This window comes from Oncorhynchus keta, chromosome 27 (genome assembly GCF_023373465.1).
Source record: "Oncorhynchus keta strain PuntledgeMale-10-30-2019 chromosome 27, Oket_V2, whole genome shotgun sequence".
In the NCBI taxonomy this organism is placed as follows: domain Eukaryota; kingdom Metazoa; phylum Chordata; class Actinopteri; order Salmoniformes; family Salmonidae; genus Oncorhynchus; species Oncorhynchus keta.
The window spans coordinates 32,849,015-32,876,538 of record NC_068447.1 but is presented as its reverse complement, the minus strand read 5'-3'; the positions used below and the strand labels follow the sequence as shown (position 1 = coordinate 32,876,538).

At 42.3% G+C, this 27,524-nt stretch overlaps 1 protein-coding gene across 3 annotated transcripts in view; it reads left to right on the top strand.

The window, feature by feature from the left end:
• The first annotated feature begins 5,615 nt into the window (after window positions 1-5,615).
• The window catches only part of LOC118372250 (vitamin D3 receptor A-like), an 81,587-nt gene continuing 59,678 nt past the window's right edge, over window positions 5,616-27,524 (top strand). Inside the window, exons 1-3 of one of the 3 annotated variants that reach the window (XM_052482174.1) lie at window positions 5,616-7,959; window positions 8,362-8,501; window positions 8,767-8,823. The gene's annotated coding sequence lies outside the window, so the exon portion shown is untranslated. The remainder of the gene's footprint in view (window positions 7,960-8,361; window positions 8,502-8,766; window positions 8,824-27,524) is intronic. The other 2 variants (XM_035758064.2, XM_035758063.2) reach the window with 2 other exon arrangements.

Here is a 27,524-nt window from a genome sequence, read left to right as displayed (position 1 = left end):
AGGTTTGAAAACTAGAGAGGAGTTGCCACATCTATAAATTAAACCCTTTTTCCACAAGTTATTGAGTGAATTAAGAGGAACATCCACATAATTTATAGCATAGGCAAAGAAGCAAAATTCAGGTTTCCATCAAAATAACAATTATTGCAAGTTTAAGAATATGGTGCAAGAGAAAAGATACATCACCATTATTTTCCATTAATGGATGTCTATTTAACTTGTTTTGACTCTTATGATTAAGCAATTTTGCCTGGGGAGGTGAGCTATATGGCCAATATACCAGGGCTAAGGGCTGTTCTTAGGACATAGCCCTTAGCTGTGGCTAATAACAGCCCTAAGCCGCGGAATATTGGCCATATACAGTTGAAGTCGGAAGTTTACATACACCTTAGCCAAATACATTTAAACTCAGTAATCAATATTCCTGACATTTAATCCTAGTAAAAATGCCCTGTCTTAGGTCAGTTAGGATCACCACTTTATTTTAAGAATATGAAATGTCAGAATAATAGTAGAGAATTATTTATTTCAGCTTTGGTTTCTTTCATCGCATTCCCAGTGGGTCAGAAGTTTACATACACTAAATTCCTATTTGGTAGCATTGCCTTTAAATAGTTTAACTTGGGTCAAATGTTTTGGGTAGCCTTCCACAAGCTTCCCACAATAAGTTGGGTGAATTTTGGCCCATTCCTCCTGACAGAGCTGGTGTAACTGAATCAGGTTTGTAGGCCTCCTTGATCGCACACGCTTTCTCAGTTCTGCCCACAAATGTTCTATAGGATTGAGGTCATGGCTTTGTGATGGCCACTCCAATACCTTGACTTTGTTGTCCATAAGCCATTTTGCCACAACTTTGGAAGTAAGCTTGGTATGCTTGATTGTCCATTTGGAAGACCCATTTGCGACCAAGCTTTAACTTCCTGACTGATGTCTTCAGATGTAGCTTCCACAGACTTTTTCTTCCTCACGATGCCATCTATTTTGTGAAGTGGACCAGTCCCTCCTGCAGCAAAGCACCCCCACAACATGATGCTGCCACCCCCATGCGTCACGGTTGGGATGGTGTTCTTCGGATTGCAAGCATCCCCCTTTTTCCTCCAAACATAATGATGGTCATTATGGCCAAACAGTTCTATTTTTGGTTCATCAGACCAGAGGACATTTCTCTAAAAAGTATGATCTTTGTCCCCATGTGCAGTTGCAATCCGTAGTCTGGCTTTTTTATGGCGGTTTTGGAGCAGTGGCTTCTTCCTTGCTGAGCGGCCTTTCAGGTTATGTTTATATAGGCCTCATTTTACTGTGGATATAGATACTTTTTAGATCTTTCCTCCAGAATCTTCACAAGGTCCTTTGCTATTGTTCTGGGATTGATTTGCACTTTTGCATCAAATTACGTTTATCTCTACATTTACATTTACATTTAAGTCATTTAGCAGACGCTCTTATCCAGAGCGACTTACAAATTGGGAGACAGAACGTATCACCTTCCTGAGCGGTATGACAGCTGCATGGTCCCATGGTGTTTATACTTGGTACTATTGTTTGTACAGATGAACGTGGTACCTTCAGGCATTTGGAAATTGCTCCCAAGGATGAACCAGACTTGTGGAGGTCTACAATTTTCTTTCTGAGGTCTTGGCTGATTTCTTTAGATTTTCCCATGATGTCAAGCAAAGAGGCACCGAGATTGAAGGTAGGTCTTGAAATACATCCACAGGTACACCTCCAATTGACTCAAATTATGTCCTAACTGACTTGCCAAAACTATAGTTTGTTAACCAGAAATATGTGGAGTGGTTGAAAAACAAGTTTTAATGACTCCAACCTAAGTGTATGTAAACTTCTGACTTCAACTGTACCACAAACTCCTGAGATGCCTTACTGCTAATATAAACTGGTTACCAACTTAATTAGAATAGTAAAAAGTAATGTGTCATTCCCGTGGTACACAGTCTGATATACCATGGCTTTCAACCAAATTAGGGCACAAACAACACAGTTTATAATTGTAAATAAATCCTGTTTGCATATGTGCACAACTATATTTAAATCTGACAGGAGAGTTTGAGTGATGAAAGTTGGACAGAGGATCTCAATCTCTGTGCAAGAAACACTTGAATGAACTTCAAAAACTGAATGTTAGTATATTTCTGGCAATGTACCAGATGTTAAGACTACGAACAGTTATAATGGACAATTTGCAAGATTGACTTATTTGAATAGGCATATGCTACAGACTAAAATCTGGGTTTATAATCGCAATTTAACTTTTCCATGGTTTTCTGGGCTAGATGCAGACAGCCTATAACCCCTGATAGGCCAACATCTAATTTCAGGTTAAAGTCCACAATGAAATTGACATTAAATGTGGAGAATGATGTATTTGCGATAGAGCTGTAACCATGGTCACAATTGATTACTTTCAATTTAATTAACTAAACATGGCCATTAATAATTGCATAATTACACAAGGCTACAACAACAGAGTTATATGCTTTTTATTAAATAGTTTGCCAGCTCCGGGTAGGCAACACAAGTGGCACAAATGGATTTGCAATGAATCTTCATTTCAACATATTTATTGCATCAAATGGTAGGCTACAGTAGCCTACAATAGCATAGAAATGAATAACCTACTTGATGGCCAACTGATGCAAATGTAGCCTATCATTTTCCACATTTAATGCAATTTCAATTGTGAACTTCTTCCCATAACAGAAGCACGCGAGGGTGTTCCATAACTTCCATTCCAAATTCTACATGCACATCGCTCCAGACACTAGAACTGACCATGAGTAAAACACTAAGCTTGATACGATTATCCATTATTATTTATTTTATTTTTTATTTCACCTTATTTAACCAGGTAGGCTAGTTGGTTAAGATCAAGCAAAGCAGCTCAACACATACAACATCACAGAGTTACACATGGAATAAACAAACATACATTTTTCTACTGTATTATTGATTGTATATACAGCATGTGCAAATGAGGTAGGATAAGAGAGGTAAGGCAATAAATAGGCCATGGTGGCAAAGTAATTACAATATAGCAATTAAACACTGGAATGGTAGGATGTGCAGAAGATGAATGTGCTAAGTAGAGATACTGGGGTGCAAAGGAGCAAGATAAATAAATGAATAAATACAGTATGGGGATGAGGTAGATTGGATGGGCTATTTAAAGATGAGCTATGTGATCTGTGAGCTGCTTTGACAGCTGTTGCTTAAAGCTAGTGAGGGAGGTAAGAGTCTCCAGCTTCAGAGATGTTTGCAGTTCGTTCCAGTCATTGGCGGCAGAGAACTGGAAGGAGGGGCGGCCAAAGGAAGAAATGGCGTTGGGGGTGACCAGTGAGATATACCTGCTGGAGCGCGTGCTACGGGTGGGTGCTGCTATGGTGACCAGTGAGCTGAGATAAGGCGGGGCTTTACCTAGCAGAGACTTGTAGATGACTTGGAGCCAGTGGGTTTGGCGACAAGTATGAAGCGAGGACCAGCCAACGAGATCATTCAGGTCGCAGTAGTGGGTAGTATATTGGGCTTTGGTGACAAAACGGATGGCACTGTGATAGACTGCATCCAATTTGTTGAGTAGAGTGTTGGAGGCTATTTTGTAAATGACATCAACAAAGTTGAGGATCGGTAGGATGGTCAGTTTTACGAGGGTATGTTTGGCAGCATGAGTAAAGGATGCTTTGTTGCGAAATAGGAAGCTGATTATAGATTTAACTTTGGATTGCAGATTTTTGATGTGAGTCTGGAAGGATAGTTTACAGTCTAACCAGACACCTAGGTATTTGTAGTTGTCCACATATTCTAAGTCAGAACCGTCCAGAGTAGTGATGCTGGATGGGCAGGCAGGTGCGGGTAGCGATCGGTTGAAGAGCATTCATTTAATTTTACTTGCATTTAAGAGCAGTTGTAGGCATTGAAGCTCATCTGGAGGTTAGTTAACACAGTCTCCAACGAAGGGCCAGATGTTTACAGAATGGTGTCGTCTGCATAGAGGTGGATCAAAAAATCACCAGCAGCGAGAGCGACATCATTGATGTATACAGAGAAGAGAGTCGGCCAGAGAATTGAACCCTGTGGCACCCCCATAGAGACTGCGGACAACAGGCCCTCCGATTTGACATACTGAACACCATCGGAGAAGTAGTTGGTGAACCAAGCGAGGCAATCATTTGAGAAACCAAGGCTGTTGAGTCTGCCAATAAGAATGTTGTAATTGACAGAGTCTAAAGCCTAGGCAGGTCAATGAATACGGCTGCACAGTAATGTCTCTTATCGATGATTGTTATGATATCGTTTAGGACCTTGAGCGTGGCTGAGGTGCACCCATGACCAGCTCTGAAACCAGATTGCATAGCGGAGAAGGTACGGTGGGATTCGAAATGGTTCGTAATCTGTTTGTTAACTTGGCTTTCAAAGACCTTAGAAAGGCAGGGTAGAATAAATATAGGTCTGTATCAGTTTGGGTCTAGAGTGTCTCCCCCTTTGAAGAGGGGGATGACCGCGGCAGCTTTCCAATCTATGGGAATCTCAGACAATACGAAAGAGAGGTTGAACAGGCTGGTAATAGGGGTTGCAATAATTTCGGCAGATAATTTGTTAGAAAGAAAGGGTCCAGATTGTCTATCCCCGGTGATTTGTAGGGGTCCAGATTTTGCTGCTCTTTCAGAACATCAGCTATCTGGATTTGGGTGAAGGAGAAGTGGGAGAGGTTTGGGCGAGTTGCTGTGGGGAGTGCAGGGCTGTTGAGCGGGGTAGGGGTAACCAGGTGGAAAGCATGGCCAGCCGTAGAAAAGTGCTTATTGAAATTCTCAATTTTTGTGGATTTATCGGTGGTGACAGTGTTTCCTAGCCTTAGTGGGCAGCTGGGAGGAGGTGCTCTTATTCTCCATGGACTTTAGTGTCCCAGAACTGTTTTGAGTTTGTACTACAGGATGCAAATTTCTGTTTGAAAAAGCTAGCCTTAGCTTTCCTGCTTGTGTATATTGGTTCCTAACTTCCCTAAAAAGTTGCATATAACAGGGGCTTTTCGATGCTAATGCAGAACGCTACAGGATGTTTTTGTGCTGGTCAAGGGCAGACAGGTCTGGAGTGAACCAAAGGCTATATCTATTCCTAGTTCTAAATGTTTTGAATGGAGCTTGCTTATTTAAGATGGTGAGGAAGGCTGTTTTAAAGAATAACCAGGCATCCTCTACTGACGGGATGAGGTCAATGTCATTCCAGGATACCCTGGCCAGGTCAATTGGAAAGGCCTGTTCACAGAAGTGTTTTAGGGAGCATTTGACAGTGATGAGGGGTGGTAATTTGACCGCAGACCCATTACGGATGCAAGCAGTGATCGCTGCGATCTTGGTTGAAAACAGCAGAGGGTGGAGGGTGAGTTAGTTAGGATGATATCTATGAGGGTGCCCGTGTTTACAGATTTGGGCTTGTTCCTGGTAGGTTCATTGATAATTTGTGTGAGATTGAGGGCATCAAGCTTAGATTGTAGGAAGGCCGGGGTGTTAAGCATGTCCCAGTTTAGGTCATCTTGCAGCACGAGCTCAGAAGATAAATGGGGGGCAATCAATTCATATATGGTGTCCAGGGCACAGCTGGGGGCAGAGGGTGGTCTATAGCAAGAGGCAACGGTGAGAGACTTGTTTCTGGAAAGGTGCATTTTTAGAAGTAGAAGCTTGATTAGTTTTGGTACAGACCTGGATAGTAAGATAGAACTCTGCAGGCTATCTCTGCAGTAGATTGCAACACCGCCCCCTTTGACCGCCCCCTTTGTGAAAAATGGTATAGTTAGGGATGGAAATTTCAGGGTTTTTGGTGGTTTTCCTAAGCCAGGATTCAGACACGGCTAAGACATCCGGGTTGGCAGAATGTGCTAAAGCAGTGAATAAAGCAAACTTAGGGAGTAGGCTTCTAATGTTAACATGCATGAAACCAAGGCTTTTACGGTTACAGAAGTCAACAAATGAAAGCACCTGGGGAGTAGTAGTGGAGCTAGGTACTGCAGGTCCTGGATTAACCTCTACATCACCTGAGGAACAGAGGAGAAGTAGGATAAGGGTACGTCTAAAGGCTATAAGAACTGGCCGTCTAGCACGTTCGGAACAGAGGGTAAAGGGAGCAGGTTTCTGGGCACGATAGCATAGATTCAAGGCATAATGTACAGACAAAGGTATGGTTGGAAGAGAGTACATTGGAGGTTAACCTAGGCATTGAGTGATGAAGAGAGAGCTATAGTCTCTCGAGACGTTTAAACCAGGTGATGTCATCACATATGTGGGAGGTGGAACAACATGGTTGGTTAAGGCATATTGAGCAGGGCTATAGGCTCTACAGTGAAATAAGACAGTAATCACTAACCAGGACAGTAATGGACAAGGCATATTGATATTAGGGAGAGGCATGCGTAGCCAAGTGATCGTATGGGTCAAGTAAGTGGTTGGGCTGGCTGGGGACACGGTGATTCAGACAGTTAGCAGGCCGGTGCTAGCAAGCAGGCCGGGGCTAGCAAGTTCGCATAAGAGCCTTAGAGGCGATGGGGAAAAGTCTGTTTTTGCCTCCTCGTGCGGTGACGTCGATAGACCAGTCGTGGAATTAGTAGGGTTTCAAGTAGCAGAGGGGTCTAAGTCCAATTGGCAAAATGGGTATAGTTGTCCAAGAAACTGGCCGGTGGATCAGCTAACAGTTCAATATGCCATAGATAACTAGCAGGCAGCGGTTAGCAGAAGTCGACATTAGAATGCAGTTTACTTTAAACCACCTCTGAGCGAATTTACCTAAACAGCTCTAGTGCACCTAAAGTCCTTTTCCAATGCTTTGCCGACTTAATATACGTTCTAGCACTTTAATATATATTTTATGGAAAATGGGTGTCTCCTTAACGATCAAACTAAATAGCCTACCTACAAATGGTAAAAGGTTGTCACTAACACATTTATTTATAAAGTCCTTTTTACATTAGTAGGTCACGAAGTGCTATACTGAAAACCAGCCTAAAATCCCAAACAGCAAAGCAATGTACGGCTTGTGCTGCTGTCTCAGTAACTCAGCTGCCTCTCAATCAGTGCTCTCAACATGCACACACACCTCTCCCTCCCCAGCATTCAGTCACCTACTCACTGCCTGATAGTCAGCATCAGCAGGTCACAGAGAATATGTTTTTTTATTTATTTTTAAAGAGAAATGCCAAGGCGGCTGCAGTGCAATTTAGAAGTAGCCCAAAAACCCGCTACCAAAACACTTTCACCCGCGACACCGTTTTCAAAGTACCTCAAGTCATAAAACCGCCTACATGGCAACCCTGGGCGTCAATGGGACGCGCGGTGCATTCTGGACAACATTAGCATGAATTTCGTGAACAAGATGTACAACATCACACATATTTTCACTGTAATATGCTATTGTGACATTACGTACTTAAGAGGAAAATAGGCAGATGTCTCGACTCATAACTCGTTCAGATGGTAGTCGAAACAAATGAGCAATTCGGAAATTTCTGAGTTTCTTTGGTCCGCCTAGCACGTTAACGCAGCATCATACACTGCCTTTGGGAAGGTGTTGCGTGACGATAATTTGGCAACCTTGTGACGCACCATGACAACCGGAACGCGATTGGTCGACAGTCTTCAGGGTGGAGCGTTATACGCATTGAATTAGGATAGGAATTAGAATACTAGAATAAGTTATACGTTCCTCCATTCATTGCCCAATGGGATTTCCTTCTCCTTTCTCTAATATCGCGGGTTCTATTCGACCAGAAAAGTGAGCCTGTAATGCTCCTGTCCAATTAAAATAAGATACTATTCTTACACGTTAGTCATGATTGGTTGCTGGCGGTGATATATGTATAGATGTGCATTTTCTGCTGAACTATGGGGCGGGACGAAGCAGAATGGTGTTTATTCAGGAATAGACTATAGACGTGCCTCTTCGTACTGATTGATTACCGTGAGTTGTTTTGCGAATGAGTTTACCATTTGGCCTTCATAACATGCACGTTTCAAATACATTTGATAACGAGGCGCTGGCTGAGCAATGTGTTTTTGTTGCTTTTGAGACTGAAATTATTGGCTCGCGTAACGCTGTACGCTTGAACAGCGCGGCTAGCGCTCTTGCTAATGTTGACAGAACAACTGAGCTGTCATTTTAGTGCGATCAATTTGGTTATGTTAAATGGTGTATTCTAGCATTGTAATATAACTACTTGGCAAATATGGTTATTGATGGAATATCAGAGTAATGTTAGGTAACTTCTGTTATTATACAAATGTTGCTTTGATTTATCGTATCCTACTCCTGGCTAGCCGATTGACGTTAGCTTTGTGTAACGCATTGCCATTTCTTTCACAGTTAAACACCAGAAAAGTTTCCATTAAACGAAGAATACGTTCACCAGGTAACGTTACCAAACCTTTAGAGAATTCTTGAACTGGCTTCAAGTTTCAGTCCCGATACCCAGCAAAGTAAAGAAGGGCGATATGCCACATCAGGTAAGAAAATTGCTTTCAAGTTAGCTCGCCAGCTTGCATAAGGATAGCTAACGTTAGTTACTCAACTCGATTCATTCCCAGCAGAGACTGCAAGCCAGCCACAGCTAGCTTTGAAGCTAGGACCCTTGGTAGCGCATGAAAACCCTTCTGTATGTAGGGTTCTCAGTTGTTAGCTTCGCCCACCGTTGGCTGCGTGTGAACAACTTCTTCGTGTTGCTTTCTGGCAGACTAGACGCTAATTCTTCTTCTGTGGGTTTTTTGGCAGACTACAACCCCCAAAGGTTTATTACCTCCACCAACTGGACGGGGTTAACAAACCAAGGTAAAAAGAAAACCCATATGTGATAAGGAACCTAATTTAATCCACCCAAAATAAAGCAATTGAAAAAAAAAGTCCCTTCAAATCTCTCACTTCTCAGGCTCTATGACTTACTTGAGGGTGGTACTGCTTGTGACAATACTCCATGCAACTCCTCCGCCGAGAAGTCTTTCAGTCCCAGGAATTGTTCCACTGCATCCACAATTTATATATATTTCCTGGACTTTCTCCAAACCTTGGCAGTGCCATTAATCACCATAGCTTTAAAGGCCACAAAGTCCACCTTCTTAACCTTGAACATATCTGGAACCTGCTGTTGGAAGGGCAAACAGTGAAGGTTTGTCTTTAGACTCTTCAGGCGCACCATTCGAAACCTCAACCATTTTAACAGCCGCTGCATATGAAATGCTCTGGACAGCCCTGACTTTGGCCACCTCTTCTCTTTTACCCTTGTTGGGCATTCCAAAGCCATGGCTTCATGGTTCCCACCAGAATTGCAACATGTCACATTCATCACTTTTAAAATGCATCTGATACTCAGATTATTCATACCTCTTGACTTTTGTTATAGCCTGACTTCAACATGGTTAAAATATTTCTCCCCTATCTTCATGCAATACCATATAATGACAAAGTGAAAACATTATTTTTTAAATCATTTTTGCACAATTATTGAAAATTAAATACAGAAATGTCTCATTTACATACTGTAAGTATTCACACCCTGAGTAAATGCATGGTAGAATTTCCTTTGGCAGAGATTACATCTGTGTCTTTCTGGGTAAGTCTAAGAGCTTTTGCAGACATGGATTGTACAATATTTGCCCATTTATTAGTTTCAAAACTCTGGCACTCTGGAATGTTCATTGTCTTCTTGGTAAGCAACTCCAGTGTAGATTTGGCCTGGTGTTTTTAGGTTCTTGTCCTGCTGAAAGGTGAAATCATCTCTGTCTGGTGGAACACAGACTAAACTGGGTTTTCCTCTAGGATTTAGCCCGTGATTAGCTCCATTCTGTTAATTGTATGGCCTGTAAAACGCTGCAGTCCTTAACTATTACAAGTATACCCATAGCATGACGCAGACACCCACCAATATGCTTGAAAATATGGAGAGTGGTAGTCGGTAATGTGTTGGATTTGCCCCAAACAGGACAACTCAGGACAACAAGTGAATTACTTTGCCGTATTTAGTGCCTTGTTGCGAACACGATGCATGTTTGGAATGTTTTATTCTGTACAGGCTTGCTTTTTTTCACTCCGTCTATTACATTAGTATTGTGGAGTAACTACAATGTTTTCTCCTATCACAGCTATTAAACTCTTAACTGTTTTAAAGTCACCGTTGGCCTCATAGTGAAATCCCTAACTGTTTTCTTTCCTCTCCAGTAACTGAGTATCTTTGTAGTGATGGGGCATATTGATACACCATCCAAACTGTAATTAATAACTTCACCACGCTCAAAGGGATATTCAATCTTTTTTATTTTTTACCCATTTACCAATAGGTGCCCTTCTTTACAAGGCATTGAAAAACATCCCTGGGCTTTGTGGTTGAATCTGTTTGAAATTCACTGTTCGACTGAGGAACCTTACACATAATTGCATGTGTAGGGTACAGAGATGAGGCAGTCATTAAAAAAAATCATGTTAAATACTCATTGCAAACAGTGAGTCCATGCAACTTTCTACTCCTGAACTTATTTATGCTTGCCATAACAGGGTTTGAATACTTATTGACTCAACACATTTCAGCTTTACATCTTTATTTAATTTGTCAATTTCAAAAAACATAATTTCACTTTGACATTATGGGGTATTGTGTGATTATCCTTGATGTTTCTACAACTTGATTGTAGTCCACCTGTGGTAAATTCAATTGATTGGACATGATTTGGAAAGGCACACCTGTCGAAATAAGGTTCCACAGTTGACAGTCCATGTCAGAGCAAAAACCGAGCAATGAGGTTGAAGGAATTGTCCGTAGAACTCCGAGACAGGATTGTGTCGAGGCACAGATCTGGGGAAGGGTACCTAAACATTTTTGCAGCATTGAAGGTCCCGAAGAACACAGTGGCCTCCATCATTCTTAAATTGAATAAGTTTGAACCTCCAAGACTCTTCCTAGAGCTGAGCCAAACTGAGTAATCAGGGAGAAGGGCCTTGGTTAGGGAGGTGACCAAGAACACGATGTTCACTCTGACCGAGCTCTAGAGTTCCTCTGTGGCGATGGAAAACCTTTTTCAGAACGACAACCATCACTACAGCACACCACCACAGCACACCACCAATTAGGCCTTTATGGTAGAGTGGCAAGATGGAAGCCACTCCTCAGAAAAATGCACATGACAGCCCACTTGGAGTTTGCTAAAAGGCACCTAAAGGACTCAAAGACCAGGAGAAACAAGATTCTCTGGTCTGATGAAACCAACATTTAACTCCTTGGCCTGAATGCAAAGCGTCACGTCTGGAAGAAACCAGGCACTATCCCTACGGTGAAGCATGGTGGTGGCAGCATCATGCTGTGAGGGTGTTTTTTCAGGAGCAGGGATTGGGAAACTAGTCCGGATTGAGGAACAGATGAATGGAGCAAAGTACAGAGGTCCTTGATGAAAACCTGCTCCAGAGCGCTCAGGACCTCAGACAGGTGAAGGTTCACCTTCCAACAGAACAATGACCCTAAGCACACAGCCAAGAAAACTCATGAGTGGATTTGGCACAAGTCAAAATGTCTTTGAGTGGCCCAGCCAGAGCCTGGACTTGAACCTGAATGAAGATCTCTGGAGAGACCTGAAAAAAAAACAGAAACTCTCCAAATACAGGTGTGCAAAGCTTGTAGCGTCATACTGAAGGCTGTAATCGCTACCAAAGGCGCTTCAACAAAGTACTGAGTAAAGGTTCTGAATACCTATGTAATATTTTTTTTGTGCAAAAATATCTAAACTGGTTTTTGCTTGGTCATTAAGGGGTGTTGTGTATGTTGCTGAGGAATTTGTTTTAATTAATACATTTTAGGATAAGGCCTGTAATGTAACAAAATGTGGAAAAAGTCGAGGGGTCTGAATACTTTCTGAATGTACTGTACCTCTGCCAGCTAAGCCTTTGTAGTTAACATTTAATTGAGAAAACGAGTCATAAAGTATTTCCAGAAGCCCACAAAGCTTATCAAATCAACTGGCCACTAGTAATGGGCATTCTGTTTCTTTCTGTGAGATGCAATACATTTTTACCTTACCACATTATTAGATGGCATGCAAAAGAAAAAATGAAGACAATGAGTCTCTTCTCACTATATTGTTCCTGCGCTGAGACAAATTATAAAAACAATCTGCAGATAATCGATGTCTGGAGCTCAAACCGCAGTAGTAAAAGTATGCATATCAGGGTGCTAAATGAAGGGGTCTTTTTACTATGTGATTTGGTTCCCGTCTTTCACCAAAAAGTTGTTAGTTCGAACGACCAATCACTACTGGCTACACACAGTCAGACAAACGTCTGCAACACACAGACCAAAAGGGGCAATATTGCTGGAAATGATTAGCCAGATAATGTGAGGTTTGGCTTTTTAAGGCAATAGTGGCTAACCAGGGGTGGGACAAGGTACGTTTTTGCATTGGTTAGATGGGAGCTTACGGTGTCTGATCCTTAAGAGATTTGTTTATGACTCGTTTTGTTGGAACACATGAAAATTGCATGTACATTCAGAATAGTTTGGTGGGCTACTCTTAGGTGGTCTGTGAGCTACTGGTAGCTCGTGATCGACCTGTTTGAGAGACCCCTGTTCTAGTGTGTTGGGGGTCAAAATGAAACTGGTTCTGGTGTTATATTTTGTATTCCATGTTTTCTAGAGAAGCTTCTCAGGAACACAGAACACTATTTCATGAGGATGGGACTTTATTTTGTGGGGTAAAATGACTACGGTACCTGTAGTTTAAATAATTATGCACATTCCTAATTCAAGTCCTGGACAGCCAGTCAGTTGATTAGTGACTCAATTTTCTGGACAGAAACTGATAAATGTAACTAAGGCTGGGAATGTCAATACAATCAAACTTAGCAAGGGCAATGATCACAAGGCAGTCATAACGTAGCTAATAGGCTAGCATATCTATGTAGCAAGCTGAGATCACAGACCCTAACGTTAGCTAGCAAGGTGTAAGGAGGATGTCATGCCATTGGAGGAGTGGGTGAGTGACTGACTTTTTCCACTCATTGTTTTTTCAGTGGCTACAGCTAGAGATGCCAGTTTCATTTGGTTAGCAAGAACTTGAATGACTGTTACAGTTAGCATGTCTTTTGCGTTAGCAAATTCACTCTGGCTATGTACTCCGATTTCAGAGAACTCTGGTCTGAATGTGCCAAACCACAGAACTGATGCATTTTACAACCTGCTGTGTCAGTAAACTTAGGTTTTAAAAAAGTAATAGTTAAGAACGCTCTAGATAACATGTAACCAGCTTTGCTTCAGCAAGTAAAATGGCCAGAGTAAGGTGTTCTCTCATTTGTGACTGGAAGTAGCTTGCTAGCTACAATTCCCCATCGTTTATTGGTGCAATTTTGACGGCCAATTAGGTGAAAAAGTTTGGTTCGTCAAATGTTCCTTTTTTCTCCCCAATTTCGTGGTATCCAGTTGTTCGTAGTTACTGTCTTGTCTATTCACTGCATCTCCCATACGGACTTGGGAGGCGAAGGTCGAGAGCCATGCGTCCTCTGAAACACAACCCAACCAATCCGCACTGCTTTTTCACACAGTGCGCATCCAACCAGTAAGCCAGCCGCACCAATGTGTCGGAGGAAACACCGTACACCTGGTCAGCGTGCACTGCGCCCGGCCCGCCACCGGAGTCGCTAGTGTGCGATGAGACAAGGATTTCCCTGCCGGCCAAACCCTGGGCCAATTCCCAAACATTCTAAGAATTTATGAAAACGTGAAAATTACTATGTCTGGTCTCGTCTGAATTACTTTTTGTTGTCATAGTCATCCTGGGGCTGTATATGAATATATTTGAATTAGATTTAATGTTGCTAAAATGCTGTCAGTTGCACTTTAAATGCAACAATTTTCCCAATATATTTTAATAGAGATGGTTAACTGCAAGCGTGCTGCAATAAATGCATTTCCACTAACCAGCTGATGATCATTTGAAACTGAACTTCTTATTGAAAGTTATTCTTGAAAAGGGAGAAGTTAACAAATTAGCAACCGCATCCTTTTAGATAACACTTGCTGCAGCCGCTGCGAACTAGCCGACAACAAACGCTAGCTAGCAAGACCGCGGGAAAACAACTGCTCGCTATTGTGCCTGTTGGCCTTCAAGAAGGCAGATTTTTTTTTTGTAAAAACGGTCCTATTCCTTAAGTCAACATGATTGGTTGATTCCACCGTCACTCCAAAATGTTGCCATAATAAAGTTGATTGGCAGATGCCTTTTATCTAGCGTCTGATGTTCTAGCCAATGGCTGACTTAGCTAGCTAGATTGGATCTTTTTTTTCTCTTCAGTCAGGATTTTTCTTTGCCGTCTCTGGGGAGATACAATCTTCAGTTTTTGTTGGAAAGTAAAGGATTAAGTCAGAACATCGTTAAAGATAATATTTGTTTTTTTAATGTATAAATCCTTAGCCCTTCTCTGAAGACATTGAAGGCCCGTTGTTGCCCACTGTTAGGGTTAGAGTGGCTCTTTTTTTTTTTTTTTCACTAGTCTGAATGTCTAAAGAATCAATATGTTCTGAATTATGAACACAGAAATACTGGACATTTTGAAATGATTATTCATGCATACTGGTGTTGACTCCAATCAGAATCTCCAGTTAGAATCAGTGCAGGCTAAGTCTTCCCATAGACCGATGTGTGCATTCATTAGTTATGTCGTCGAGATATGTTGTCAATATTCCTACAACGTTAACTACTGCAATAATTTGTAATAGTATATCCAAAAGTCAACTTATGACACTCGAACCAAATTCTGCTCATCAGTTCAGCTTATTTATTTAATGCTCATTAAATTGGGTAAATAAAAAGGGCAAAGATTCAATTTGACCTTCCACACCACTGCTTCCTCTGGAAACATGTGGGTGGGCGGGTAGGTCACAGGAGGAGGTTGAAGGGGGGGGGGGTGTCTACTATAATTTTTGTGTAGAAGGACTGAGAAGCTCAGCTCTAGTGACTTTTTAAAAGGACATTCTACTCCAAAATAAAAGTATGGTGACAATAACACAAGTATGAAGTATGAGCCCAATAACACATTTGTTGAAATAATGGGGTTCCCTATCTGCATTTACCTCATAGGGCTAATCATTAGCCAGATTCCAAATGTGATCTTTTAACTAGTTATTATGCTATTGATTATTTTAGTCCCAATTAACACAGTGAATATAATGTAGGCCTAAGACGCCACTTGCCCCCCCCCCAACACTTTCCCTGGTTGCCATTACTCTTTCTCAACTAAAAATGTTTCGTCACTCCAAAACAAATGTCTTTGAGGTAGATGGCGTTTTACCCTACAATTGACCGGTGTTATATTTAGCCCCACTCTCCCTTATGCACTCATTATTGGAGCGGTGATGTGCTTAACCATGCAGATGCTAAGACTATGGTATTAAAATGTTTTTAAAATGGTGCAGCATATTTAGCAGCCTTTTGTTTTAAGAGGGATCCCCCATTTTAAATCTGCTGTTTTCGCGATTGCTATAATTGTTGTGCATTGACTGCTTGTAAGAATGCATGTTTCCTTCCCTATGATACTCAGTTATATTTTTCATGTTCTATATTTTTTTGTGTGGCGGCAATGATTTTGCCATGGCACAGCGCCACAGCAAAAATGAGTGCAGCAGAAACCGTTTGTTCCACACACAATATAGGTAAATGCATTATTCAATACTGTGTATGTTACCTTGGCTAAGAGCCACGGCTCATGACAACTTAGTTGGCTAGTTTAGCGATCTATCAAGACGTGGGCGGATGAGTAGGTTGCAAGTTCGCATCCCCGAGCTGACAAGGTACAAAATCTGTCGTTCTGCCCCTGAACAGGCAGTTAACCCACTGTTCCTAGGCCGTCATTGAAAATAAGAATTTGTTCGTAACTGATTTGCCTAGTAAAATAAATAAAATAAAATCCTACTGCTATGACTGGATAGAGTGAGGCTAACCGCTCACTTTCACATATCTCCTTGCATGTTTTGGTCAGATCACTTTCTGCTGCTACTACAGTGTTTCTGAACATACTAGCTAGATATATACAATCTTTGGTTACTATGCACTTGGATTTGTTTTGGAGAGGGACAATATATTGTGTAAATATTGGCTTGTTCGATTTATCGGTCCTTCTGTCAGGTGGCAGCCAACTTGTCGGGGGAAAAATGCCAGCTTATAACACTGATATGGAAATTGTAACAACACCGATGTGTTCAATAGGCTTATTTGTAAAAAGTTAAGGACGGAGGGACATGACTGAAAATGGCGGCGTAGGTTCATTAAAATGTTCATGACACTTCTATAATTTAATCCACAGATAACAAGGATTCCCCTTTTAAATCATAGATAATCTTTCCTCATTAATCTTTCAAGTACCCACTTTGGTTTGTATGCTCTTGAAAAACGATGAGTTGATGGGAGAGGCAGGACTTGGAGCACATCTCAAATTGAACCAAGCGGGATGTTTTTTTCTCTTGAGCTGATGCTCGTTGGGCCGGAACATAATTGTAAATCATTTGTAGACTGCAAAATTGGCCGCAAGAAGCCCAAACAGTTATAATATTTGACTAAAACTTAATAATTTCAAACCTTGCTTACATTTTGTATACAATCAGTCTCTTATGCGTGGGAACAGATTTCCATAACTCAAATCACGTGGAGCTGATTTCCTGGTGTTTAGTCTTATGCCCAAAACCTGGGGACAAATAAATCCACCCACCGGTCAAATTCAGTTGTACGCTGTTGTGTGGTTTATGATTTGATTAGTGTTCCCATTTGAGTGGCCATAATAGAACCCCATTCAGTCAAGTGTTCCTAGCTCATCAGAGTTATTTCCTAGTAGCTATAAAAAACATAGTAAGCTTAAGTTAGCTGAGCTGAGATAAGGGGGGACTTTACCTAGCAGGGTCTTGTAGATGACATGGAGCCAGTGGGTTTGGCGACGAGTATGAAGCGAGGGCCAGCCAACAAGAGCGTACAGGTCGCAATGGTGGGTAGTATATGGGGCTTTGGTGACAAAACGGATTGCACTGTGATAGACTGCATCCAATTTGTTGAGTAGGGTATTGGAGGCTATTTTGTAAATGACATCGCCAAAGTCGAGGATTGGTAGGATGGTCAGTTTTACAAGGGTATGTTTGGCAGCATGAGTGAAGGATGCTTTGTTGCGAAATAGGAAGCCAATTCTAGATTTAACTTTGGATTGGAGATGTTTGATATGGGTCTGGAAGGAGAGTTTACAGTCTAACCAGACACCTAAGTATTTGTAGTTGTCCACGTATTCTAAGTCTGAGCCGTCCAGAGTAGTGATGTTGGACAGGCGGGTAGGTGCAGGTAGCGATCGGTTGAAGAGCATGCATTTAGTTTTACTTGTATTTAAGAGCAATTGGAGGCCACGGAAGGAGAGTTGTATGGCATTGAAGCTTGCCTGGAGGGTTGTTAACACAGTGTCCAAAGAAGGTCCGGAAGTATACAGAATGGTGTCGTCTGCGTAGAGGTGGATCAGGGACTCACCAGCAGCAAGAGCGACCTCATTGATGTATACAGAGAAGAGAGTCGGTCGAAGAATTGAACCCTGTGGCACCCCCATAGAGACTGCCAGAGGTCCGGACAGCAGACCCTCCGATTTGACACACTGAACTCTATCAGAGAAGTAGTTGGTGAACCAGGCGAGGCAATCATTTCAGAAACCAAGGTTGTCAAGTCTGCCGATAAGGATGTGGTGGTTGACAGAGTCGAAAGCCTTGGCCAGATCAATGAATACGGCTGCACAGTAATGTTTCTTATCGATGGCGGTTAAGATATCGTTTAGGACCTTGAGCGTGGCTGAGGTGCACCCATGACCAGCTCTGAAAACCAGATTGCATAGCGGAGAAGGTACGGTGGGATTCGAAATGGTCGGTGATCTGTTTGTTAACTTAGCCTATCGAAGACCTTAGAAAGGAAGGGTAGGATAGATATCGGTCTATAGCAGTTTGGGTCAAGAGTGTCCCCCCCTTTGAAGAGGGGGATGACCGCAGCTGCTTTCCAATCTTTGGGAATCTCAGACGACACGAAAGAGAGGTTGAACATGCTAGTAATAGGGGTGGCAACAATTTCGGCAGATAATTTTATAAAGAAAGGGTCCAGATTGTCTAGCCCGGCTGATTTGTAGCGGTCCAGATTTTTCAGCTCTTTCAGAACATCAGCTGAATGGATTTGGGAGAAGGAGAAATGGGGAAGGCTTGGGCGAGTTGCTGTTGGGGGTGCAGTGCTGTTGACCGGGGTAGGAGTAGCCAGGTGGAAAGCATGGCCAGCCGTAGAAAAATGCTTATTGAAATTCTCAATTATGGTGGATTTATCAGTGGTGACAGTGTTTCCTATCTTCAGTGCAGTGGGCAGCTGGGAGGAGGTGTTCTTATTCTCCATGGACAATACAGTGTCCCAGAACTTTTTTGAGTTAGTGTTACAGGAAGAAAATTTCTGCTTGAAATAGCTAGCCTTGGCTTTTCTAACTGGATGAGGTTACATTTATGCTACCTACCCTTTTTAATATTTTTACTGCAACAACAATTTCTAGTAGTGCTACTACTGCTCATTAAGCTGTAATGGGCAGTGCTGATGTAAAGTGTGTCATAGTGGTCTGCAATGCAGGCGTTCACATGCGTTTCCCCTGCGCAGTGCTTTTGAACAGGCCTCTTGGTTTAGCTCACTCTGACCGGTTGTCATCTCTCTGAGGCCCAGTGCTTGGGGGCTATCCACTCCCCCTCCCTCCGCTTCCTCTCTCTCCCTTCTCTCTCCTCAGTTACTGCTGCAGCTCGTGGATCAGGGAGGGACTGGGTGTAAACCGAGCCCAATGGATGGGATTGGTTGAGAGACCACAAGCCCCCCATTGTAGCCCCTCCCCTTCCTGTTTGTGTCCTATTCATCTGCTGTCATGCGCACCCTAGCCCCCTCCCCACTGCCACTGCTGCACAGAAGAGCTGCAGACTCCTGTGGAGCCTACAGAACACAGGGGTAAGCCCATGGGACAGGACCGAGCACGTTTGGTGTTTCCTTCCTCTCCGGTCTCCTCTCCTCCCTCCTTTTTTTGAATGGTTCTGTTTTTTTATTTTGTCGTTTGTCTCAAATGGAGGTGTGCACTATGAGGTAGCTTGTGAAAACATTCTCACTCTCATTTATATTTTTATTTATTGCAAGTTCATTACTTACATTGTCAAAGTATATATATACTAAATAAATGGTGGGACCAACAGCAATAATAGTAGTAGTTGAAATGGGATTACCATTAACCGCAACTACAACAAAATATTGATGAGAATAACAATGCATCAAAGCAAGTAGTAGACCATTCTCAACATGACTGAGAAGATGCATGACATGGTATGAACATGTTCAATTTGGTTTAAATAATGCAAAAACAAAGTGTTGGAGAAGAAAGTAAAAGTGCAATATGTGCCATGTTAGAAAGCTAACGTTTAAGTTCCTTGCTCAGAACATGAGAACATATGAAAGCTGGTGGTTCCTTTTAACATGTGTCTTCAATATTCCCAGGTATGAAGTTTTAGGTTGTAGTTATTATAGGACTATTTCTCTATACCATTTGTATTTCATTAACCTTTGCCTATTGGGTGTTCTAATAAGTACTTTAGTATTGCCAGCCAAATCTCGGGAGTTGATAGGCTTTAAGTCATAAACAGCGCAATGCTTGAAGCATTGCGAAGAGCTGCTGGCAAACACAATAAAGTGCTGTTTGACTGGATGCTTATGAGCCTGCTGCTGCCTACCACCACTCAGTCAGACTGCTCTATCAAATCAGACTTAATTATAACATAATAACACACACAAATACGAGCCATATGTCATTAATATGGTCAATTCCGGAAACTATCATCTCGAAAACAAGACGTTTATCCTTTCAGTGAAATACAAAACCGTTCCGTATTTTATCTAATGGGTGACATCCATAAGACTAAATATTGCTGTTACATTGCACAACCTTTAATGTCATGTCATAATTATGTTAAACTCTGGTATGTTAGTTCGCAACGAGGTTGGCAGCCAAAACTGTTGCATATTCCCTGACTCTGCGTGCAATGGACGCAAGAGAAGTGACACACTTTACCTAGTTTAATATTGCCTTCGAACATGAATTTCTTAACTAAATATGCGGGTCTAAAAAAATATACTTCTGTGTATTGAACCCTGTGGCACCCCCATAGAGACTGCCAGAGGTCCGGACAGCAGACCCTCCGATTTGACACACTGAACTCTATCAGAGAAGTAGTTGGTGAACCAGGCGAGGAACTCATTTGAGAAACCAAGGCTGTCGAGTCTGCCGATGAGGATGTGGTGGTTGACAGAGTCGAACAGGTTGAACAGGCTCGTAATAGGGGTGGCAACAATTTCGGCAGATCATTTTAGAAAGAAAAGGGTCCAGATTGTCTAGCCCGGCTGATTTGTAGGGGTCCAGATTTTTCAGCTCTTTCAGAACATCAGCTGAATGGATTTGGGAGAAGGAGAAATGGGGAAGGCTTGGGCGAGTTGCTGGGGTCCAGATTGTCTAGCCCGGCTGATTTGTAGGGGTCCTGTAGCAAAAATTCACAAGTAAGTCCATTGAGTATTATATCACCTCCCCCCAGCTGCCCACTGCACTGAGGCTAGGAAACACTGTCACCACCTACCCTGGCCAACAGCTCTGCAGCACCCGCAGCAACCTGACCAAGCCCCCCCCTTCTCCTTCACCCAAATCCAGATAGCTGAGGTTCTGAAAGAGCTGCAAAATCTGGACACCTACTCATCAGTTGGGTTAGAAAATATGGACCCTCTCTTTAGAAAATCCGCTGTAATTGTTGCAACCCCTATTACTAGCCTGTTCAACCTCTTTCGTATTGTCTGAGATCCATAAAGACTGGAAAGCTGTTGCGGTCATCCCCTTCTTCAAAGGGGGTGACACTCTAGACCCAAACTGTTACAGACCTATATCCATCCTGTCCTGCCTTTCTAAAGTCTTCGAAAGCCAAGTTAACAAACAGATCACTGACCATTTTGAATCCCACCGTACCTTCTCCGTTACGCAATCTGGTTTCAGATCTGGTCATGGGTGCACCTCAGCCACGCTCAAGGTCCTAAACGATATCATAACTGCCATTGATAAAAGACAGTACTATGCAGCTGTCTTCATCGACCTGGCCAAGGCTTTCGACTCTGTCAAACACCGCATTCTTATTGGCAGACTTGACAGCCTTTGTTTCTCAAATGACTGCCTCGCCTGGTTCACCAACTACTTCTCAGAGTTAAGTGTGTCAAATCGTACTGCCTGTTGTCCGGACCTCTGGCACTCTCTATGGGGGTGCCACAGGGTTCAATTCTCGTGCCGACTCGCTTCTCTGTATATATTAATGATGTCGCTCTTGACTTTAAGGGCAAAATTGTCTATAGGAAGTATCTGATTTTCCAAGACTTAAATACCTAGTTTGCATACCCATTCCTGCCTTAGCATTTACTGGTAGATATTATAAATTAGTACTTCTCCTCCTACCCCTTCTGCTGTCGGTTTTCGCTCCACGCAAGAACCAGCTGCTTGAGAGCTGAGCATGCTCTCTTCCTGACAGATTATTTATAGGTTAAATGTGTGCAGCGCACGTGTGATAAATAATTAACATAACAAATAACTTCAGTAATCCATTAAAAAAAAATGCATTTATTACAAACGGGCCATTGGTGGGGATGAGGCCTGACAGACACCGACCGGGCATTCCCATGCCATTGTTGCCTATTCAGAAAGTTGGTTGATTTTTGGTCAGTTGCTGTTTTGAATAAATCATGATAAGATAATGGAAACCAATTGCGACCAATTACAAATGTGTGCCGCACTGCCAAGTCAAGCGGTTGCAAATGCGACTATTTTTGTTGCAGTATCAAACCCTGTGTGCTGCTTTTGCGTTAACAGACCATCAGTCAGACGCTTTGTTTCTGAGGGTGTCCTTTTACTGAAGGAGGGAGCAACACTAGGCCAATACCAAATAAAAGTGAGGTAATGATTTTCGGAACTGCCCCTCGTTCTTTTCCCCATATGGACTTGGTTGTTGTATTTCCTCCCTCAGTCGGTAACATGTGGGAGAGACTTCCTGGCTGAGGAATACAGAGTGAGAAACCTCCAGCTCCACCCTGGACTGGAGGGACAATGTAGCTGTGTGTGCCTTGTCAATTATCTCCATAAGGCCTTGTTTACACTTCCGTTCAATAGAGGTGGTGTACCAGATTTTGAGATTCGATAATTCAGCTTGACTGTTGAAATATATTTTGTACTGTGACATGTTAAGATTTTAAATATGATGGATAAATCTGATTTAATGCTTCTGTTATAGTTCTCAGTGATGGAGAACTTTGGCTCAGTGGCAGGTAGCAGTGTTAGCCCCCAGGCCCTGTGGTCAGATCCACCTGTGTGTGGGGCCTGGATTTGTAGGGCAGATGGCAGCTTTCCCTGCAGGTACCACCCACACTGTACACTACTGCTGGCTCTGGTTGTGTGGGAGGTATTTTTTCTGCTATACTAATCAAGTGTGGTAGGTGCAGTGAGTGGGTCTTGAATTAGTGGCGTTAATGTGCTCCCCCCACACTTTTCCTCTTCCCAGTTCTCCTATAAATCTGCATGTGAGCTGGCATGTTGGCGTCTCGACTTGCTCGCACTTGCTCTTAGTTCCTATAACAGGCTGTAGATTTGTGGCTTTTTTATTTAACAGATGTGAGGAGCGATGGATGAGTAATTTTCTACAAAAGTTTTCTACGTTACACGTGAGCCTGTTTTCTACTTCATTTTTGTCATTGATTGACACCATGGTTGCGTGGTGGAAGGGGGATTATTTTTGGGGTAATTTTGTATTAGTGAAGCTGTGTGGCGGGAGTTTTGGGGCATGTTGAATCCCTGAGTGGCGGTGGTGTCTGTCCATACTGGACGTGTGGGATTGGAGACGTGACTCCAGGAAAGTTTAATATCAGTTGAACTCTGCACACTGAGTGGAAAGGAAAGGGGATTAACCTCTCTGGGATATGTGGGACGTCCCACCTGGCCAACACCCAGTGAAAATGCAGAGCACCAAATTAAAGCTACACTTTGAATCCAGCCAACGTGTCAGATTTAAAAAATGCTTTACGGCGAAAGCAAGCAATGCTATTATCTGAGGACAGCACCTCAGTAAACAAAGAGAAAAGCATATTTCAACCCTGCAAGCGCGACACAAGGCAGAAATAAAAACATTATTAATGCCTTACCTTTGATGAGCTTCTTCTGTTGGCTCTCCAATATGTCCCATAAACATCACAAATGGTCCTTTTTGTTCGATTTAATTACGTCGATATATATCCAAAATGACCATTTATTTGTCGCATTTGATCCAGAAAAACACTGGTTCCAACTTGCGCAACGTGACTACAAAATATCTCAAAAGTTAACGTAAATAATTGAAAAAATTGAAGACTGGATACACTGTGTTCAATACCGTAAGAAAACAAAGTGGAGCGTGCTTTCAGGTCACGCGCATCTAACAAAGAGTTGACTTCCCTGGAGCCTCATTCTGAAGTGTTACTTCTTAATTTCTCAAAGGAAAAATCTCAACCAATTTCTAATGACTGACATCCAGTGGAAGCGATGGGAACAGCAGGAAAGTCTATTAGAAATCTGGATTCCCAATAAACTCATTGAAGAGTGACCTAAAAAAAAAAAATCTTAACCGTTTGTCCTCGGGGGTTTGCCTGCCAAATAAGTTCTATTATACTCACAGACAGGATTCAAACAGTTTTAGAAACTTCAGTGTTTTCTATCCAAATCTACTGATAATATGCAGATCTTAGCTTCTGGGTCTGAGCAGCAGGCCGTTTGCTTTGGACACACATTTAATCCGGATGTTAAAATACTAGCTCATCAGCATGCTTTCTGAAAAAGCTTTTCGTAAATCCAGATGCCCTGATATTTATAAGTGGGGACAAGATCAATGAGGGCACCATTCAATGTACTTATGCAAACAGCAAATAATTCTATTTAGAAGAGAGAAGATTCGTATTTATCTTTTTTTTTTTTTAGTTTATTGAATCGTTTAGCGAAGCTGTGTGATAACAAAAGATCCTCTAGACTACCACTCCTTCAGTAAACCAGGCAGAGAGAACCGGTTTTTCTGGTTGATCGTCACCGCTGCTGGGGGTTCCTGCTCAGCCCAAGCCGTGTTACAGCTACATACTTAGCTGTCTAGATGGAGGGTGTCATCATTGTGGGAGCACTATCATTACAGTGGTGATACTTAAGGTGATGTTGGGACGGCAGGTACCCTAGTGATTAGAGCGTTGGGCAAGTAACTGAAAGGTTGCTAGATCGATTCCCCGAGCTGTCAAGGTAAAAATCTGTCGTTCTTCCCCTGAACAAGGCACTTAACCTGTTCCTAGCCCGTCATTGTAAATAAGAATGTGTTCTTAGCTGACTTGCCTAGTAAAATAAAGGTTAAACATGTTTTGCCATCATTACTCTCATCTCAGCAACAGCATTGGCAGCAATTGATGGGATTAATTATCCCGGCCTTCACACGGTGTCTGAGTCAGGTGAAAGAATCAGGAGGCAGGAATCTGCTGTGTGTGGTGTGTACCCATCGTCCATGTTTGCGCCGTACTTATGTTTGTTGTATTTGGGTCCCCAAATATGGCTGTGCCTGAAGCTGCTCTTGTGTCCTCAATGTCCTTCCCAGTGTCTGTTTATTCAGATGTATGGAGGAAAAACCTAAACCTTCTGACTGTTCCTTGGCGTTGCGTAGTTAACCGTTGGACTGACAGTGGCACTAAAACGTATGTGAACCCTTTGGAATTACCTGAATTTCTGCATAAATTGTTCATAAAATTTGATCTGCTCTTAATCTAAGCCACAACAATAGACAGTCTGCTTAAACTAATAAAACAAACAAACGTTTTCATGTGTTTATTGAACACACCATGTAAACATTCAGTGTAGGGTGGAAAAAGTATGTGACTTGCATTTAATAACTGGTTGACCCTCCTTTTGGCACCATTGAACTCAACCCAATGTTTTCTGTAGTTGCGGATCAGACCTGCACAACGGTCAGGAGGAATTTTGGACCATTCGTCTTTACAAAACTGTTTCACTTCAGCAATATTCTTAGGATGTCTGGTGTGAACCGCTAAATTGGGTTGAGGTCAGGACTCTGACTGGGCCACTCCAGAATGCTTATTTTCTTCTTCTGAAGCCATTCTGTTGTTGATTTTACTGCTGTGTTTTGGGTTGTCCTGTTGCATCACCCATCTTCTGTTGAGCTTCAATTGGCGGACAAATAGCCTTACATTCTCCTGCAAAATGAATTTTAAAAAGCCCCCAAAATTATGCTCCCTCCACCATACTTTACAGTTGGGACAAGGTTTTGATGTTGGTGTGCTGTGCATTTATTTTTCTCCACACATGGTGTTGTGTATTCCATCCAAACAACTCAACCGTAGTTTCGTCTGTCCACAGAATATTTTGCCAGAAGCGCTGTGTAACATCCAGGTGCTCTTTTGTGAACTTCAGACGTGCAGCAATGTTTTTTTTTTGGACAGCAGTGCCTTTGTCCGTGGTGTCCTCCCATGAACACCATTCTTGTTTAATGTAACAGACTCGTCAGCAGTGATGTTAGAATGTTCCAGAGATTTCTGTGTCTTTAGCTGACACTCTAGGATTCTTCTTGACCTCATTGAGAGTTCTGTGCTGTCCTCTTGCAGTCATCATTGCAGGACGGCCACTCCTAGGGAGAGTAGCAACAGTGCTGAACTTTCTCCATTTATAGACAATTTGTCTTTCCGTGGACTGATGAACATCACAGCTTTTATAGATCCTTTTGTAACCCTTTCCAGCATTATGCAAGTCAACAATTCTTAATCTTAGGTCTTCTGCGATCTCTTTTGTTCAAGGCATGGTTCACATCAGGCAATGCTTCTTGTGAATAGCAAACTCCAATTTTCTGAATTAAAAAAAAGATATAGGGCAAAGCAGTTTGACATCTCCAATCATGTCTCATTGATTGGACTCCAGGTTAGCTGACTCGACATCAATTTAGCTTTTGGAAAAGTCATTAGCTTAGGGGTTCACATATGTTTTCCAACCACAATGTTTAAATGATGTATTCAATATCACAAGATAAATACAATTTGTTATTAGTTTAGGCACACTGTGTTGGTCTATTGTTATGACTAAAATGAAGATCAGATCTAATTTATGCAGAAATCCAGGTAATTCCAAAGGGTTCACATTTTCTTGCCACTGATACTGTACTGTTGGCTTCCCCTCCACACAAGATGACCAACTCACCATAGCTCACCTGAGGTTATCTAAGTAGGTCATGTTTTCCCCAATACACAGTAGTCTGAAGTGGACTGATATATGGGTCTTGTTAACCAGGGTTATGTGTTTTTCACGGAGAAAGGGAAAGATAAATCTTGCTGCGTCTTATACAGTTTAAGTCGGAAGTTTACGTACACCGTAGCCAAATGCATTTAAACTCAGTATAAATGTATGTCAATGGTCAGTTAGGATCACCACTTTTTATTTTAAGAATGTCAAATGTCAGAATAATAGATTTATTTCAGCTTATTTCTTTCATCACAATCCCAGTGGGTCAGAAGTTTTCATACACTCAATTAGTATTTGGCAGCATTGCCTTTTTAAATCGTTGAACTTGGGTCAAATGTTTTTTGGTAGCCTTCCACAAGCATCCCACAATAAGTTGGGTGAATTTTGGCCCATTCCTCCTGACAGAGCTGGTGTAACTAAGTCAGGTTTCTGGGCCTCCTTGCTCGCACACATTCTTTTTCAGTTCTGCCCACACATTTTCGATAGGATTGAGGTCAGGGCTTTGTGATGGCCACTCCAATACCGTGACTTTGTCCTTAAGCCAATTTGCCACAACTTTGGAAGTATGCTTGGGGTCATTGTACATTTGGAAGACCCATTTGCGACCAAGGTTTAACTTCCTGACTGATGTCTTGAGATGTTGCTTCAATATATCCACATAATTTTACTCCTCATGATGCCATCTATTTTGTGAAGTGCTCCAGTCCCTCCTGCAGCAAAGCATCCCCACAACATGATGCTGCCACCCCCGTGCTCACAGTTGGGATGGTGTTCTTCAGCTTGCTTGCCTCCTTTTTCCTCCAAACATAACGATGGTCATTATGGCCAAACGGTTCTATTCATCAGACCAGAGGACATTTCTCCAAAAAGTATGATCTTTATCCCCATGTGCAGTTGCAAACCGTAGTCTGGCTTTTTTATGGCGGTTTTGGAGAAGTGGCTTTTTCCTTGCTGAGCAGCCTTTCAGGCTATGTCGATATAGGACTCGTTTTACTGTGGGTATAGATACTTCTGTACCTGTTTCCTCCATTATCTTCACAAGTTCCTTTGCTGCTGTTCTGGGATTGATTTGCACTTTTCTCACCAAAGTACGTTCATCTCCAGTAGACAGAACGCGTCTCCTTCCTGAGCGGTTTGACGGCTGCGTGGTCCCA